The sequence below is a fragment of the Pagrus major genome, chromosome 5 (assembly GCF_040436345.1).
Source record: "Pagrus major chromosome 5, Pma_NU_1.0".
Taxonomy (NCBI): domain Eukaryota; kingdom Metazoa; phylum Chordata; class Actinopteri; order Spariformes; family Sparidae; genus Pagrus; species Pagrus major.
In genome coordinates this window covers 37,017,110-37,035,823 of record NC_133219.1, presented here as the reverse complement: position 1 = coordinate 37,035,823, position 18,714 = coordinate 37,017,110, and positions in this window count along the sequence as shown.

The following is an 18,714-nucleotide window of genomic DNA, read 5'->3' as shown; positions in this document are numbered from 1 at the left end:
AATATCATAACGAATTAATCAAAACTGTGGGAGTCTGGAGGTCTTGAGAACAAAAGGGGATGGGGGTGTCTGGGCCAGCCACACAATGGGCCAGAGGGCACGACCCAGAACTTCCCTCCCTGAACTTTAAGATAACTGCATAAACTAAACTAACAAACAGAGCTGCGAAAAATGGACTCCAAGACCTCCATCCTCAAAACAAACAAACTCTAAGGAAGTTGGGCCTGCAATGTCTGGATAGGAGAGAAGTCCCTCTCATCAGTCTCTCTTCAACAGGAGAAGGGTTACAGATGAATCAGAGGACCGGGAGCAGCTGAGAGAAGAGAGGGAGGAGAACACAATTGCAAAACACATTACATTTTTATGACCTGACTGTCAAATCGAAGAGGAGGAGATGGTGCTAGAGTTATGGGCGAGAAGGCTGCCGGCTTGGCAACCTCTTTTTTGAGACTATGTGGTTTTTAAAAAAATACATTTTAAGCTTCACACGACTCTTTTTTATTTAAGGAAAGGTCGGGACAATGTCCAGCCTTGTTTGTTGTGACCAAAACAGGTATTTTAAAAGTCTAATAAGATTTTTCTGAGTCTCATTCCCAACTCGTAAGATACTGACACTTTGGGTTGGTGGCTGGCCCGATTTACCAGCTCAAAGCATCAGTATTGACGACAGGGGGAACCCAAAGCGTCAGGATGTGATGAGTTGGTCAAAAGACGTTCTCCTAACTCTAACCTAAGTGGTTTTTGTGGCCTAAATTAGCACGTCAGTGGAGCCTTATATAGAGAAGTGGCACTTCGTCATACAGGGCTCCACAACAATCACTTCTGGACTCTTTGCTTTAGTTGAAAGGCGAAGACAAATATGGCAGAATGGGCGACTGATGAAGGAGAAACGATGGCATGAAATGAACGGCCCTCGGGTTGAGTTGCAGGCTGATTCTATGCCCATCTGGCATATGCTCACATGAGCCTCAGCTCGCCTCAGCTGTGGAAACAGATAAAACCCACAAGAGTCTGGAGTTAAAAATCATTGATGAGTGCTAATTCTGTTTCTCGCTATGTTGATGCAATTAAATGCCTCATGTCACTGTGGGATTATCATCAGAACGGAACAGTATCATTGAAAAGTTATGTTATCTTTAATGCATTCATGAAATGTGCTTTTTTATCTCTTGTATCAGTGTCGTCAAACGGCTGTGATGCCTTGAACATGAACTACAGGCATTCTCATCAAAAAACACTTGTTTCCACTGAATCTCTGTCAGAATAGGCTGCTACATAACATCAGCATGATCCTCACACCAGCTGAAAATGTGAACTTGAAGCACACTCCTGAGATGACCTGTCAGACACTATTAAAATAACACCCTGTCTTTTTTAGCTACTTGCTGAAACTGTGCTTCAAGAAGTAGAAAATCCATCTGCCCACCTGGAAAAAAAAAAAAAAAGGCGACCTGTCAGGGCAGAAAATAAATCCCTCTGGCACAGACGCCTCGCCTCCTCCTCCCCCTCCACCACCAGCGCCCCAGCTCCTCTCTCCAGCCTCTGTGGGGCCGTCAGTCTGCCTGCCTTTCTGTCTGAGAGGAGGCTTTGTTCTGGGTGACAGAGCTGGGTGTCAGAGATAGAGGATCTCGTTAGGCAGTCAGAGGGAGAGGGATGGTAGCTCTCTTTCCACTCTCTGAGTATGGATGGCTCAGAAAAGGAGGGATGAGGGGGCCGTAAAATGGATGACAGGGTGAAGGAGAGCTGCACTGGGAGCAACAACTGTCCTTTACTGTCAGCATCCGAAATACCTATCCGAATGAAGGCCTAGCTCCCAAAATGCAAGATCCACACTCTCACTGGCAGAATGACAAGTGCTGTTACAAGACGATTTTGGGAGGTCATGTGTTTTTTTCAGACAGAGGTTGTCCTTGGTTTCCCCTCAGCCTGTCTAGAGCTCCTCCATTAGAGAATAAAACATCAGATTACCAGTTCACTGTCTCACAACAACAACAATAATCTGATGTTTTCCTACATCCAGCAGCCCGGTGAGCCTCACCAGCATGCTGAGACTCCCCTCTGTTCAGAGTAGGTCAGAGGAAACTGAGGAGATGTGGCAGCCTCCCGGTCTCACACAGGTAATTACCAGAGCTCTGTCCCTGCAGTTTTCCCTCACTGGGAGAAGGGCTACTGTCCACGGCACTGTCACACTGGGATGCTGAATTGAGAAGGCATGAAACAAACAATGGTGCTGATCGTTTTGATTGTCTACAACTACTTTCCTGGGATTGATATTTGAGTATTGAGAAAGGAAAGCAGGCAGGGACACGAGAGGCATGAAGCTACAGGGGTTATCAGACAACCTCCTGGCGTTTTCCATATTATTTATATTTTCATGTAGGTTGGGCTGACCTGTAAGCAATTTACAGCCAGTACCGCCACACTATCAAGTCTCAAGTTATGTCAAAGACGTTGTGTGGCAGAGACGTCTACTGAAGTGCTCATAAACATAAGCATAAGCTGTTGAAACTAAACTAAAACAGTTTGGTTTGTCTTCACAATCACCTCTGGATTGGTCAATATAAATTCTTCTTGTTTCCAGAAGTCACAGTCCTGGTCGGAGTCAGGGCCACTTGGCTCCACAGCTAACTGAGCTACTTGCCAGTCGCTACAGCGCAGAGTAGCAAGTCCAGAACAGAGACACTGCCCCCTATCGTTTTGGGAGCAACCTTCAAATTCTTGCCATTTCTTACAAATTACACCTTCACATCAATGTCTACGAGGTCGTTTTAGACAGACAACTCAAGTTGGGCTTGAAATTACTCCACTAACTCTACTTACTCACTTGCTTAGTTAGTAACTTACTAACTTTCTCTGCCTGCACTCCTCTGCTCACTTCCTTTGCTGCAAAACACTTGCTGCTCCCACTCGTGTCTTATCAGGCTTATCATGAATAAACATTTCCTGTCATGCCCATGAGCTTCATGAAGCCTTTGTGGCAATACTTTAACCATTGGGCTTTTTTTTATTTTTATTTCACTGAATGATTGTGCAGTAAACTCATCAAAAATGAGGGAGGTTAGTGTGGATGCTTCTCACCTACAGCCTGGAGAGACCGGACATGATTTATTCAGTTTGTGTGTCCTCTTTTTCATTGTTACATTTGCCCTAAAGGCTGCCGATTCAAACAGATATACCCTTCATGATGGACTAAAACAAAGATGTTTGTTTGTGCGTGAGGATAATATCTGTTTTGGGGCAATACAATAGCATCTGAATCTGAGACACCCTCAGGTTAGACGCTCTCTTTCAGGCTCGGGCCGATGTCCTGTTGGAGGGTCACAGCAGGTCCAACAGGTGAGTAATGATCTGGTGGACGGACACAAGGCAGAAATAATTAGGTCTACACTGAGGGGCAGCCATTACCGGGGACCTCCCTCAGGCGCTTCTTGATATTTCATTTATTATCTCACATCCTCAGCGAAGTGGGTGCAACAGGCCGCCAGCTCCGTCAGATGTACCGGATCCAGCACTAACCAGCACATCTCACGGCACACGGAGATGACTCAGCAACTGTGGGGGCGGCTCATTATTATTTTCAACCCACCAAGAGATGACTGGCTGGTGACTTTATTTGATTTCTCCGGTAATGTACAGCAGGAGCCCAATTATGAGTAAAAATTATATTACCTCATGACAACGATTTAATACTGCACTACTGGGTGACAGCTTATTTGAAACTTGTCTGTGAGACTTTTTACAGCGCGAGGCAGAGAAAACTAATCATGCCGCCTGAGTGGAACTGCTCTCACCGCCCGAGTGTGCATCGCTTTATAAATGTGCCTTTTAATAGTCAGGCATAATGTCCGCCTGGAAAATAACCCTTGTGATGTCACAGAGATGTCATCAGGGTTATCTCAGCTTGGATGTAAAGACAATACATTGACATACACCAGGGTTAAGGGGTAAATAAAGCATAAAACATGCCAAAAAACAACTATAAAGAGATACAAAATGACTTCAAAGGGACACAAAATGACTTCAAAGAGACACAAAATGACTGAGGAGACACACAAAACCACTACAAAGAGACACAAAATGACTTCAGAGAGACACAAAATGACTATAAAGAGACACAAAACGACCAAAAAGAGACACAAAATGGCCGAGGAGAGACACAAAACAAACAATTGTCAATTTGTCATTGTACTTTTTTTTTTTTTTAGTTTAACAGTCCTACTGATTAAGTGAACTGTGTAATATTGATCTTATTAAACTTCAATACTTTCAAATTTCACTTCATAACTGCTGGTCACTCATTTTATAATGCATTATTATCACTATTAAAATGTATTGTACTGTAATTATAAGTTTGTGTAAGTGGCCATTGGGTGCTTATATTCCTGATGTAATTGTAATTACATGCTTGTTATAAGTTACTTTATCATTGTTTCCTTTAAGTAAAGTGAAACAGAACAGCAAACAAAACACTGTAAGATGTATTATAGTCAACATGTACTAACATACATTGAATGGATCTGGATGAAACTACCAATTAACTAATCAAATATATAGTTTAACACTAATTACGAGTTATGAATATCCTTTACTGCTTGTTTCTATGATTATACACCGCTAAAGGCAAACTAGAAGGCATCTAATGCATTTAAGACATGGGACTGATAGAAAGTGTTTCCCAAATATATTTTCCCTCCGAATGGGAATTTCCACATCTTACAAAAAAAAATAATTAAAGACTGCCAAATGAAAAAATCTTTAATTTAACGACCGACACACTTCTTCCCATGACAGAAGGATCAGTGTGTGTTGCTGGCAGGTGGTATTTGTGCTCCAGAGGCAACAAAACGCCAGCAACATCTGATATATTACTGTGAGCCCATATTGTAATCATACAAGAACCCCATCTGGAGGGATGACTTCAACATATTACACAAAAATAAATCGCCGGCGGCACCAAACAGTCCTTTGCTTTTCCCCCTCCAGCTTCACATTCACAAGCCCTGCATGTCAGAATGTGTGTGAGCTTCATCGTGTGCTTCACAGGACAGAACCTCGACCCAGCTGTGATCTGAAGAGAGTTTCTCTTCCTGTTAAAACTTCTTCCAGATGATTACTCCATTAGAGAGTCCTCTGATGCCACTGATGTACTGATTCTTATCGTCCAGCTGATATTCAATTAGGATGTTGTGTGACACTGCGAAGAAATCCCATGATCATGAGCCCTCGGTCACTTTAAGGATTAGAGTTGTTAATAGACTTTTTCGCTCTGACAGGATTTAGATGGTTAAAAAAGATGATCACATAAAAACCACAGATCCTGAGCCAATATTGGATTATCACTGCTGCATAATTTATGTCATTTCTGCTCCATCCTATTAGCTCCAAAGCTAGTTTTAACATGAATGCTTCAGTGTTGAAATATTTATACTGGGATACATGTGATAATCTGCAGTGATATTTATAACAGTAAATGTGCTGCATGGCAGTAAAAGATGAGCATTTTATCTTTTTGGATTCACTATGCGTAATACTGCAGATGCAAAAACTCCCCCACTGTGCTCAGTGAGATGCTGATGCTGGTTTTTATGATATAAACACATTTACAGGCAGACTTTTTCCAAACAGTGAGATGAGATGACACCACATCTCAGCAGTTTTTAGATGCCCACGTCCAATTTACTAGGAAGGAATGAAAGAGAGGAAGGGATACTGAACTTTTACATCTGTGTTGTAGTAAAACTGTTTCATTATCAGCCAACACAAAGCTGCCTCTGTTGCAAAAAAACAGTTATCTGTCTGTATGAGTTATTTAATATTCGAACACTTTCTTCTCTGGGCTCAAACTCTGTTTTTTGTACTTTATACTTTTCCTAAAGCTTCAGTATATTGTCAGCCAAGTCGGCAGAGTAAAATGTCGGCATTTAACGTTTACATAACTACTTTTGTACGTGTCACAGGATACGTAGAATATTTCTGCATTTGACATTTGTACGATACGTGTCTTATCACATGCAAGGACGTCATTTTGTGTTAAAAAGTGGTGGGGACGTAAGGGCTCAGACAAAAAACAACATTTTTTTCAATGGTCTTCAACATACGAGATTTTAGGCGATATAAAGAGCGGACTGTATGTGTTACGCCCCGTTGCCGGGGAAAATGATCAAATAAAAAGGGTGAAAAACTACAAGAACACCACACGTTTGCCGCCATTCAGTGTATTCTCATTTTTAGCCACGTTTCTCCCCATGCTTCTCTCTCAACACGCAAAAACAGGCATCAACAATCGATCACTGTGCAGCACATCCGTCACAGACTTGACGAAGAAAATAGAAAATACAATTGAGTTTTTAAACATAACTTATGCAAATACATTCTCATAAAAGGTAAGTAAAAGATTGTAAACAAAACTGAGATAAAATAAACTATCTTATCTATTACTGTTGTTACTGTCTCTGTTGTCCTTTCTGGACCTGCGAGGCAAAAGCAGTTGAACACAGAACAGATGATCAATCATCATTTTAACCTTTTTAGCTCAGAATACATGTAAACAATGAGTTATTATTACTTCTTAACAACGGTTTAACCCTTTTAGCTCAGAATACATGAACAATGAATTATTCCATTTTTTTTTAATCACTATTCCTAATAATCATGTTACACTTTGAACAACATGAATTATATTGTTTTAATCAAATCTTGCCATGAATTAGTTTTTAGCCATAAGCTTGGTCTTTTTATCATGCACAACTTTATAACCATGACACACTCCCCTACAACACAGATGTCGTCCACGACATCTCAACCAACAGGTGAGTAATGTTTAAAGCATTTACCTATGTCATAATGTCATCAGGCCAATCATTCTACAGTCTGTATACAATCACTCGGCTTATTCAAAGTCCAGGAGTGTGTTACACGTGTATCAGCACTCTGCTTGTCCATCAGTCCATTTATGACTGTATAAGGTATGTATATGTGCATGTATGTCAACACTCAGTCCATGAAACAGTCCATCCATGAGTGTGTGTGTATGTAGTGCATCAACACTCAGTTTGTAAAAGAGTCCATCCACGAATGTATGGTATGTGTATGTAAGTGCATCAACACTCAGTTTGTGAAAGAGTCCATCCATGAATGTATGATATGTGTATGTAAGTGCATCAACACTCAGTGTCCAACAGTCCATCAAAGAGCGTATAATGTAGAGGTGTAAGTGTATCAACACTCAGTGTCCAACAGTCCATCAAAGAGTGTCTGATATGTGTATGATGTGTGTGTAAGTGAGTCTTCCTCTTTCAGTAGCCCGGTGCAACAGGCTGATAATTCCAGTGTTGTACTGGAGCTGTCCATGTACTTGCTGCTTGCATGGCTCCATAGGATGCTGGAGGATAGTAGTGCATCATGTAATCTGGGAGTCCGGTGCCACAGCAACTGGGATGGCCAAGCTGATCATATGTGAAGACTCTCGGAGGCCGTCTCTCTCTTACTGGTCGCTGGTACTGTTGTTCATCCACACTGTGATCTTCACTTTGAACAGGTGACTCTGCTGCTGGCATTCTCTCCTCCAGTGAAATCTCCTCTTGAACCGACATGTCCTCTTCCGACAGTGGATCTCTTGTGTCCTGCTCCAGCTGGGGCATGTCCTGATGCTCAGGCTCAACATCCTCCACGAGCTGTGTGACACCTTCATCAGCATCCTCTCTGTCTGTGTGGACTTGGGGCTGTGGCACAGGCTGATGTCTAAGTAGATAGTACCCATAGTCGTCATCATCAGTATCATCATCGTTTGTCTCTTGGTCTGTTTGATCTTCGCCTTGATGAGTCTGAGCTGTGATTTGTCTTTTCACTTTAGCTGGTTTCAGCTGAATTTCTAGTGGTAAATGGTCACATGGCAACAGGAGGTTACGGTGCAGGATCCTACGTCCTCTCGCTTTGCCTTGCTCAGGTATCACTTCATATATGGGCATGTCTTTTCCCACCTGACGAATTACTTTGTGGATGCAATCTTCCCAGTGATTCCTGAGCTTTCCTGTCCCTCCTCTAGGTGTCATATTCCTGATGAGAACACGGTCGCCCTCATGCAATACAGAACTCCTGACTTTGTTATCATGATTCCTCTTGCTCCTTTCAGCACATTTCTTTGCATTCGCTGTTGTGATCTCATAAGCCTCTTGCATCTGTTGTTTCCACTTTTTCATGTACTCTCGATGATCAGCAGTTCCAGTCTCAGGGGTCAAACCAAATAACAAGTCAACAGGTAACCTTGGTGATCTGCCAAACAGAAGGTAAAAAGGGGAAAAACCTGTGACTTCACATCTGGTACTGTTATATGCGTAGATGAGCTTAGGCAATGACTCTCTCCAATCTGACTTTTGTTTCTCTGTGAGCGTTCTTAGCATTTGTAGCAGTGTTCTGTTAAGCCGTTCCACTTGCCCGTTGCCTTGTGGGTGATACGGCGTGGTTCGAGAGCCCATCACTCCACAATTTTTCTTCAGCTGTGCAAACAATTGATTCTCGAATTCACCTCCCTGGTCGTGGTGAATTCTCAGAGGGAATCCAAACTTCAGTGCGTAATCATTAAATATTTTATCAGCAACAGTCTTGGCAGATTTCGATGTTGTGGGGTAGGCTTGTGCAAAGCGTGTGTAATGATCTACTATTAACAATATGTATTCATATCCACCTCGGCACTTATCCAGATGTAGGAAGTCAATGGATACAAGCTCGAATGGCTGAGTGGTGACAATCGGTACGAGTGGAGCTCTGGCTTCTCTACAGGGCTTTTTCTGTTTCAGGCATGTACAACTTTGTGTGACGTAGTGCTCTATCTCTCGCTGCATGTGTGGCCAGAAGAAGCGATCCCTGATGAGCGATGTTGTGCGTTCCACGCCTTGATGTCCCATCTCATTGTGGAGCTGTTTCAACACTGTTCCTTTGTATCTTTCAGGCAGAACAAGCTGAGTTCTGGTTGCAGTCTTTCTTTGAAGTGTCCCGTCTCCATCAAAGGTAAGTTTCTCCCAGTCACGCAGCAAACATTTGGTCTGTACATTGAATGACTTTAACTGCTGTCTTGTCGGCTTTTCTTTTGATTGTTTACAGGCAACGACTGGACCAATAGTTGGATCATCTCTCTGAGCTTGACAGATATCTGCTCTTGAAAACGGTGTAGGTGTGTCTCCACCCATTTCTGTACACTCACAAAACATCATGGACCACACTGTGTTTGAGACATCACTTTCAACAGCTTGTACTGTGGCTTGCACTGAAGGGGATGACATTTCCTCTGTGCATTCCTGCATCATCTCCTCTATGTCACAGGGCATTCTTGAAAGACCATCAGCATCACAATTTTCTTTGCCTGGACGATACTTAATAATTAGGTCAAAGTCAGCTAATTCGGCAACCCACCTATGCCCTGTTGCATTTAATTTGGCTGTTGACAACACATAGGTCAGTGGGTTGTTGTCAGTATACACAGTACAGGAGGAGCCAATTAAATAGTCCCTGAATCGCTCGGTAACAGACCACTTCAACGCTAAGAATTCAAGTTTCCCTGAATGAAGATGATAGTTCTTTTCTGCTTTGGTCAAGGTGCGTGATGCGTAGGCTATTACACGTAGCTTACTCTCCTGTTCTTGATATAACACAGCACCTAACCCTTGGTGTGAAGCGTCTGTGTGCAAGATGAATGATTTGTTGAAGTCTGGGAATCCAAGAATCGGTGGCTCAACCAAACAGTTAATCAGTCTCTCCAGTATTTGTTGATGCTCATCAGTCCATGTGATCGGCTTGTGTGAAGGTGCCCCTTTAAACTTTCCTTTCACTTTTCTTGTCCGTGTGTTACTGTCCTTGTGTTTGTCGGATTTGGGATCTGATTCTGTCAGAGCATAAAGTGGGCCGGCGATGCGGGAAAAGTCTCTTATGTACTGCCGGTAATAGCTCAGGAGTCCCATGACTGCTCTCAGTTCTCCCACAGTCTGCGGCCTCTTCTTCTTTAAAGCTCTCACTGCTACAGTATCAGCAGGGTCCATTTTACTGCCATCCGCAGACACGATGCGCCCTAAGTAGCGGACCTCACGTCTGAACACTTCACACTTCCTAGGTTTCAACTTTATGCCATGCTGACGTAGCCGCTGTAGCACTGTCCTCACATGTTCGACGTGATCCTCAAAGGTTCTGCTGAAAACCAGTGTGTCATCTAAATAAGGGATACAGATGTCATCTCTCAGTCCTTCCAAACAATTTTCCATGCAGCGCTGGAAGGCAGCTGGAGCATTCATAAGACCGAAGGGAATCCTGATCCACTCATAGAGACCCCATGGTGTCACAAAAGCGGTCAGAGGTCTGCTCTCCCTAGTCATAAATCCCTGATGGTACGCCTTCCCTTGGTCTAGGAGAGAGAACCATGAGTTGCCTCCTAGGCCATCCATTATGTCTTGCACTCTGGGTATAGGCTGACGGTCAGGGAGCGTCTTCCTGTTCACCTCACGGTAGTCAATGCACAGTCGTAGACTGCCGTCTTTTTTTCGGACACACACGACTGGTGAAGCATAAGGGGAGTTAGATTTCTCTACCCAGCCCTGAGCGATGAGGTCACTCAGGTAGTCCTTCATTTCCTGATACAGTGGTTTAGGCACAGAGAGATATGTTTTTGCTACAGGCTCAGTGTCTTTCAGTGATATGTGAAGTTGCAATCTTTCAATGCGGCCAATATCATCATCTGTCCTTGAAAAGGAGGCAGACTCCTCTCTTAACATCTGGCGAACTGTCTCCTGTTCTGGCTCGCTGAGATGACTCAGATTTACAGGTGGGTCCCAAACATTATCATCTGTTTGACCCTCTTTAGCAGTGACGTGATTTGTTGTGACTGACGGTGGTGGGCGAGATCTCTCCAGCACAGAGGTGGGGTAGACTGCCTGGACATGCTGGACAGTCCCAATAACAGTTCTCCCTGCTAACACAATGTCATGATCTGTTGGGTTCTGCACACTTACAGTAATAGAGGGTTTTTTTGTGCCTCTGGTTACCTCTACTGCCATGTCACACAGTTCAAGTCCCTCTGTCCAGCGAGGATTAACATCAGGCTCGAAGATGAGTATTGCATCCTCCTGTGGGGAGTCCATGTGGACGTGACATTCAACTTGGACTGACAGATGTTTAGGTATGTTGATTCTCTCCCTTTTTGTCTTGACTACATACTCATTTGCTTGCTTGACACTGACTTGCTCAACAACAGCAGTTACATGTTTTACAAAAGTGTCTGTGTAGCCTGGGAATGATGCCCTCACTGTTTTACTCAGATGTTCCCTGTGAGTAGAGTGTGATTGTTTCAATTCACTGTCAATAATGATCTTAATTACATTAGAGCCAATGATTGGTTGAGCAAGTTTTCCACCCTTCATTACAAGCGTGGGAACAATTACTTCTGTCTTGGATGCAGCCCCGAAAGCTAACCTGAAAGCTATCTCAACCCAACCTGTGTATGGCATGCTTTCCCCATTTGCTGCTTTTATATCTAGGCCCGGTGCCACGTCCAAAATGTCAGAAATGTCTCTCAGTCTTGTGTCTGGTAAGTGCACTTCTTTCCATAGCTCGTCAATTATTGTCACTTGGGAGCCTGAGTCCCACAGAGCTTGGACCCTTTGACCTTGGATGAAGCAGCTGACCATGTGTTTCTCTCCTACTAATGGGGCTCTCTTAGCCTGTTTTTCTCTTCTCGAGGTAGCGTTAGCAGTCATACATGAGAGAGGTTTGCAATGTTTTTTGTGTTCAGCCCAATTATCAACTTGACATGGCCTAGAACAATAAAACACATTTTTACAGGATGCACACTGTTTCAGCATTACCCCTTCTCCCTTCTGTCCACAGTGTGCACATTGCTGGGACCTCGCTGTGTGATTGGTCACTCCCTGTCCCGTGCGAGTGACCTTCCTCCGTTTAAAGGCTCACCTCCAAATTGTCTCTGTCCCCTTGCTCGACATCCAGCAAGGAAATGTTCGCTGCTGCCACACCTGTAGCAGTGTGTACAATAGTCCTCAGCTCCACTCTGTTGACAGCCAAAACATCTCCTCATTTGTCCGCGATTTGGTGGAGGGAAGCTGCGTTGTGGGGCAAATCTTTGCTGGTACTGGGCAGTTCCACCTCGGTGTCTGGGGCCTGCATTGAACCAGTAGTTCTGTGACCAATCCTGCATCTGCTCACCTGAGAATTGCTGTCCTGATGTGCCATCCGTGCCCCCTGCTGGTGGTTGTGGTCTGGGTGCGTGCTGGGGCTGTAGCATGGACTCCCTGATTTGAGACACTTCCACTTTCAGGTCTTTCAACAGAGCTATCTCCGATTTAATCTCCTCAAGCTGGGAGAGAACGACAGGGGAAACTTTAGGATTTTGGTGAGTAGCTGGTTTTTCATTCTTTTCAGCAGGAACATCACTTGACTGTGCTGAGTGAACAGAAACAGGTTTCTGTTGCCCGGCCATTTTCTTTTTCATCTGTCTCTCTGTTTCATAGGCACATGCAATGTTCATTCTCTCAAGCAACAGTTCGTCAGAGATGTCAGCTTGCTCCAAATAAGGCTGAAGATCACGCTTGATGTTGTCGTTCTGAAGTCCAGTTAACACAGTGTGAAGAAACATTCTTTGCACTAGCCCAGGATCATACTGAAGACCCGACTCAGATTCCTGTGAGGCAAACAAGATCTTTTGTCTCAGGTCGAGAGTGCGGATGAGGAAGTTCTGGGGGGTTTCTTTAAATCCTTGCACCTCAGAAGTCAACTGAGTGTAGAGATCGGTTGCACTTTTCTCTTGATAATGTGAACGGAGGATTCGTCTCAATGTTGGTAAAGTCAAGTTCATTTTGCCCTCCAAATAGCTGCGAAGCTGCATACCAGGCGCTATGGCTCTAATCACTGAATCCACAATCTCTAGCTCTGGAAACCCCTTGCTTAGACCATGTTCAATTTGCCTTGCTAAACTTGAAAAAGTCAGTTTGTCTTTTTGACCAGGCTCACCAATTTGTCCAGCAATTTTAAAGTCTTTGTGCCAGTGATGAGGTGGAGGGTTGTGGGCTGTGTTCTGTGTTACCTGTCTGTTGTAACCGCTGCTTTTGGTGTCTCTTTCTTTCTGTGTGCTTGCTAGCCGGAGCTGCAACACTTCAATTTCCTTTAATAATTTTTCCTCCTCTTCATCTTGTTTTTTCTGCTGCTCCTCCGCTTGTTTTGTTACACTAGCATTGCACACAGCCTGTAGCTCGTAGATTTTTTCTTGAAGATGGAGTAAGTCAGCCATACCTTGATCCTCAAGGTCCTCTAGCTCTTCTCTCTGGATGTAGCTTGAAATTAGCCTGATGAGGGCCGTGCGTCCTTTGCCGCTAACATGCTCGAACTCCGCTCCGCCGAGGATTAAATAGTCACACAGCTCCACTAAACTTTCTCTGGGCAGCAAACACAGTTCTTTTATAACTCCGAGTTGTAGTTTCTCTATCTCTGTCGACGCCATCCTGCAGAATGTGGGCGCTAACGGCGAGGTGGTACCGATTAATCTTCTTAGCAGTTAGCTCTCCTGGTATGTAGCAATACCTCAGATTACTTGTAGCCGAAGACGGTCGAGTTCCCACGGCAGCCGACTCCTCACTTGCTCCGATGGTCCGGGTTGTTTAAAAAAGAAGGATGTGTGACGGCTGGGGACACCTCTGTCGATGTTAAACCACGCTGCACACAATCCCAGCGGTGCCTCCAAATGTTACGCCCCGTTGCCGGGGAAAATGATCAAATAAAAAGGGTGAAAAACTACAAGAACACCACACGTTTGCCGCCATTCAGTGTATTCTCATTTTTAGCCACGTTTCTCCCCATGCTTCTCTCTCAACACGCAAAAACAGGCATCAACAATCGATCACTGTGCAGCACATCCGTCACAGACTTGACGAAGAAAATAGAAAATACAATTGAGTTTTTAAACATAACTTATGCAAATACATTCTCATAAAAGGTAAGTAAAAGATTGTAAACAAAACTGAGATAAAATAAACTATCTTATCTATTACTGTTGTTACTGTCTCTGTTGTCCTTTCTGGACCTGCGAGGCAAAAGCAGTTGAACACAGAACAGATGATCAATCATCATTTTAACCTTTTTAGCTCAGAATACATGTAAACAATGAGTTATTATTACTTCTTAACAACGGTTTAACCCTTTTAGCTCAGAATACATGAACAATGAATTATTCCATTTTTTTTTAATCACTATTCCTAATAATCATGTTACACTTTGAACAACATGAATTATATTGTTTTAATCAAATCTTGCCATGAATTAGTTTTTAGCCATAAGCTTGGTCTTTTTATCATGCACAACTTTATAACCATGACATATGAGGTCAGAGTATAATGATGCATCGTAATTCATTTAATGTCATTTTTTAGTTAACATTTCCTGCTCCAAGCTATTTTCTAGCACATTTCTAATCTACTATGCCCTGACTCTCATACCAGGTGGTGGAGTTTAGCAAGAAGGCTGCCAAGCCAGTGACCGCAAGTTCAAGACTGCGTTTCAAGTGTTTTAGCCACCGGGAACACTGAATGTTTTTTGACGAGGCGTCAACACAGCGTTTGAACATTTGTCCGCGTGACACCACTGGATATTTTTTCAAGCAGACCTCGGGACAATTCCCAGGGGTGTTTGTGGAGAGAGAAAAACTTGACATAATTTGACAGAAGGTCAGGACGTGTCCGGCCATGTTTGTGGTATTTTAAGCTGAAACATGATATTTTCCTAAACCTAACCAGATCATAAGCACAGTTTTGTCACAACATAAAAATGAAAAGAAACCTTAAATTGCAACATAAAGAAATGTAAAGTTTCAACATGTCTGTGGTCAGCAGAAATGCACTTTTCCAACATTTCCTGTGGTGACTGGGTTGATATTAGCATGAAGGCCCATCAGTGGTCACTTCACACAGATTGACCTGTCGTTTGGAATCAGCTCTGCTTCAAGTATTGCTTTTAAAGCAAAGAGGCTGAAGGCACCCTGTCAGCAAAAACAGTCAGCGCTTCAAGCTCTTAAGATTTCTCTGCAGAGTTTTCTCTCAAGCTGTTGACCTCAATCAGCTTCCAGTGACAGAAGGGTAAGATCTGCAGTGTTGAACAAAGAAAACAAAACGTGCTGATAACTATGTGCGTGTGGAGAAGTGACCTTGAGTGAATCACAATGAAGATCTTGTTATTTACGTGCAGGAGCTTTTGATTTTCACGTTGAATGACACTCTCGGTGTCGTCGTACCGTCAGGGTCCGACTGAACGGGAGGCAGATGCACCCCTGAACTCTTCCCCCTTTGTGATCTGGATGGATAAAAGCCTGTTAATGTACAGATTCAACACGGAGCCATGTTGGTCCATCTGTGCATGTTCCTGTTGGCATACATCCAGCTGTAATCCTCCCCTGTATAGTGTGTTTATGTGTCTGTAGGCTCATATTATATGTCAGTTCATATATGCATCCTCTTCTGTCTCTCCCATATCCTCTCTATGCTTCTGTCTATACACATAGAAAAAGACAAATAAGCATTCATGAGCCTCTTTTGGCCTCAACTCAATTTTCTGAGAGTTTAATAATTTCCTCCTTCATGACTGGTGTAGATAAATAATACAGAAATCTATAAAGTATCATGGGATTTACCAGGATTAATCACATTACTGTAAATGATTAAAAAATAACAATGTTCACAATAACAGCTTCTTTTGATGACTCGTCTTCAGTATCACTCAGCGCTCATTATTATTTTATACTAATGTTCTTCTTTAATACATAAATAATAAGAGGAGGAGGAAGAAGAAGAAAAAACATTCACACTTCTATTTTAAAGCAACAACAAATAATCATAAACATTTACCATAAAAAACGTAAATATTAAATATAATATGTTACATTTGAATAAAAGTAAAGACAAGATTAAATAATCAGTAGATTTAAAACATAGTTTAGGGGGAACATAACTAAAAGCATATTATTTGAGCTGTTTGAATGTGTGACGGGAGAATAAAGAGTCCAGTACAGGTGAGGTTAATGGGAATGTTGATAGTATGCAGGTATTTGAAAACAAAGACAAATTTTAATTTTAACCAGATGATAAAGGTCGCAGGATCAGAATTATTACAATTAATCTTCTGTGGACTAGAGTGCGTTTTCTACATTTCACAACAATCTGTCGAAAAGTTGTCAAGAGCGACCGAAAATGTCAACCAGCTAGTCAGAAAGTCAGAAGTTCGCCAAACCACAGTGTAATTAAACCTCTGGGGACCATGAATGTCTGTGCAAAGTTTCATGGCAATCCATCCAGTAGATTAAATACTTCAGTGAAACCTAAAGGGCGAAACTGTCCCTACAGAGCCGTGCTGCTGGTAGCAAGACCAGGAAAAGTCGTATTGCCGATGGCTGTTTTCCCCACAGCTTCAAAAGCTAATAAGAGCTGCCAGCTTCAGAGGCTGGCGTTTTTCCACACTGCACCAAACTACCGGCCTCTTTTCTAAGAAGCAGCACTACTGTCGATGATGCTCATGTCACATTCAGACCAAATCAATAATTCTGTGGTCATTAGTGAACTGGGATCCGGTGATTGACTCCCTGACCTAACTGGCAGCTGTGCTGCTGCTGCTGCTGATGATGATGATGATGATAGGCTCTAATTAGCGACTGCAGCAGTCCGTCAGACACGAGTGCAAATAATATTTGCATGCAAACATATCTCGACATTTATTTAACCCTGCTTGGTGGAATAAAAATACGGCAAATGGTTCAACATCAGATATTGTCAATTACACAAAGGGACTTGCGAACCTTTGCACTGGTAGACTCTCTTACATTTTAACTCTGCTGTGTTCAGAGTCAGACATTTTCAGTTGTCATAAAAGCACAAGAGGAAACAAATGGCTGCCTTCCCAGTGCTACACTGAGAGCATAGAAGGTGGACCCAAAGAGAGATGGAGAACTTTTATCCAAAAACACTGACATGACAACTGGACTTAAATACGAACTAAACCAACGAGGGGATGAGGTGCGGGTGGAGAGATCGGCAGAGAAGCACAGGTGAGGGGAATGAGGGGAAGAAACAGGGAACAGAGCTGGACTAACGAGGCTGATGCAGGACAGGTGTTGGGTGGAGAGCAGGTGGGGAACAGGAACCGAGGAGGGAAACAAAATGCAAAAAAAACCAACAAAAACCAAAGATACATCATAAAAAGAGACAAAAATGACAGGACCGTGACACCCAGTGTTGTTGTAAGCCACAGTGTGACAGCATGTGCAGCAGTAGGTCCCTGGAACAAGTTCACCTGAATTTAATTCAGTCATTTTGAATGTGTTTTTCCTGCCAAAAGTGAAGAAACGTCCGCTGTGAGACACAAAAAAACTGCAACTCACTGCGGTTCTAATAATAACTGAAGTATGATTTGAGGCGTATGAAGTTACACCATCACTTCCTGAGGTTAATGCCACTGCTCTGTCCCACAGATCATTTCAACACGATTACTATCTATTTCTCATATTGTGCCTCAAAAACCTCCAGTCCATTTTAATCCTGATGGTTGGAGGTGGATTTAAGGTAAACAGATTTGCGCTGTTGACTGGAGCATCTCTGCCACACTCTAATCTATATAATGGGTTTCAGGCAGGAAGATACTAATGTTGCGATGATGCTCGGGTTACTTTAAAATACATTTCAAAGCAGCGTCCCGGCTGGCAGGAGGGGGAACGTGATACTGTACGGCAGAGGACGCTGCAGGGGAGGAGGGGGGAGAGCAGTCCTGATTACAGGAACGAGGCTTGTTGCAGGGTGTGATAGTGTGAAAAACAGTGGTATCCAGACGTATTTCACATGGGACAGCTTCATAAATGATTCTTGGAGATGCTAGGGGCTGTCATGGCCGATCAGCCACATAGATGAGTAATGCAGTCCGTGACTTTATACATTCATCACTGGAGCTGAGGAAATTGGATTAGTGTTATTGCAAACCGTGACCACATGGACGGCAAGGAAACAGATTTAATGTCACGATGTAATATAGAAATAGTCAGTTTCATTTCCTGAAAAGCCGAGAGTCATCGTTTGACTCATTTGAATCATCAGAGACCGAATATTCTCTGGCGAAATGTCTAAAGGTCGTTTTGATGTGTAACCAAAACGTATAATTAACTGTGAGAAAATGTATCCGACTGTCCATCAGCTCACTCGTTTCAGTTACATTTCATGGAGGATTTTTTTCCAGTCGTGGCTCAAACTGCTGAGACAGCAACACTCTGTTCCCATGTCGGCCATATGTGCTGTTTATCCTGTCAGAGTGTCAGTGAGAGTGAGGAAGTGACTGTTCAGAGAAAACAGCTCTGGACAACATCAGCCGAAAGCCTGAAAACACCCAAAGATCATTTGAGAGCAAAGAAAAACAAGTATTTGCTTTAATTCCACAAACCGTCAGGTGGAAACTCATCATTAGTCCAATTATTACTTTTATGGGAAGCTAGAAAAAGAGAGACTGATGGGACGTTTGTTTGTTTTTTATTGGACTGTCAGCAGAAGTGACATCAGAGGAAAGGTCAAATCTATAGATAACATTTCTATTTATATTCTGACAGAACTGAGCAGTGATTGTTGTTAAATATGAGTAAATAAACAGTGTACACGTGCTGTATGCGCTGTTAAAATGTGCTCAGTTTTACCAAATTTGCTG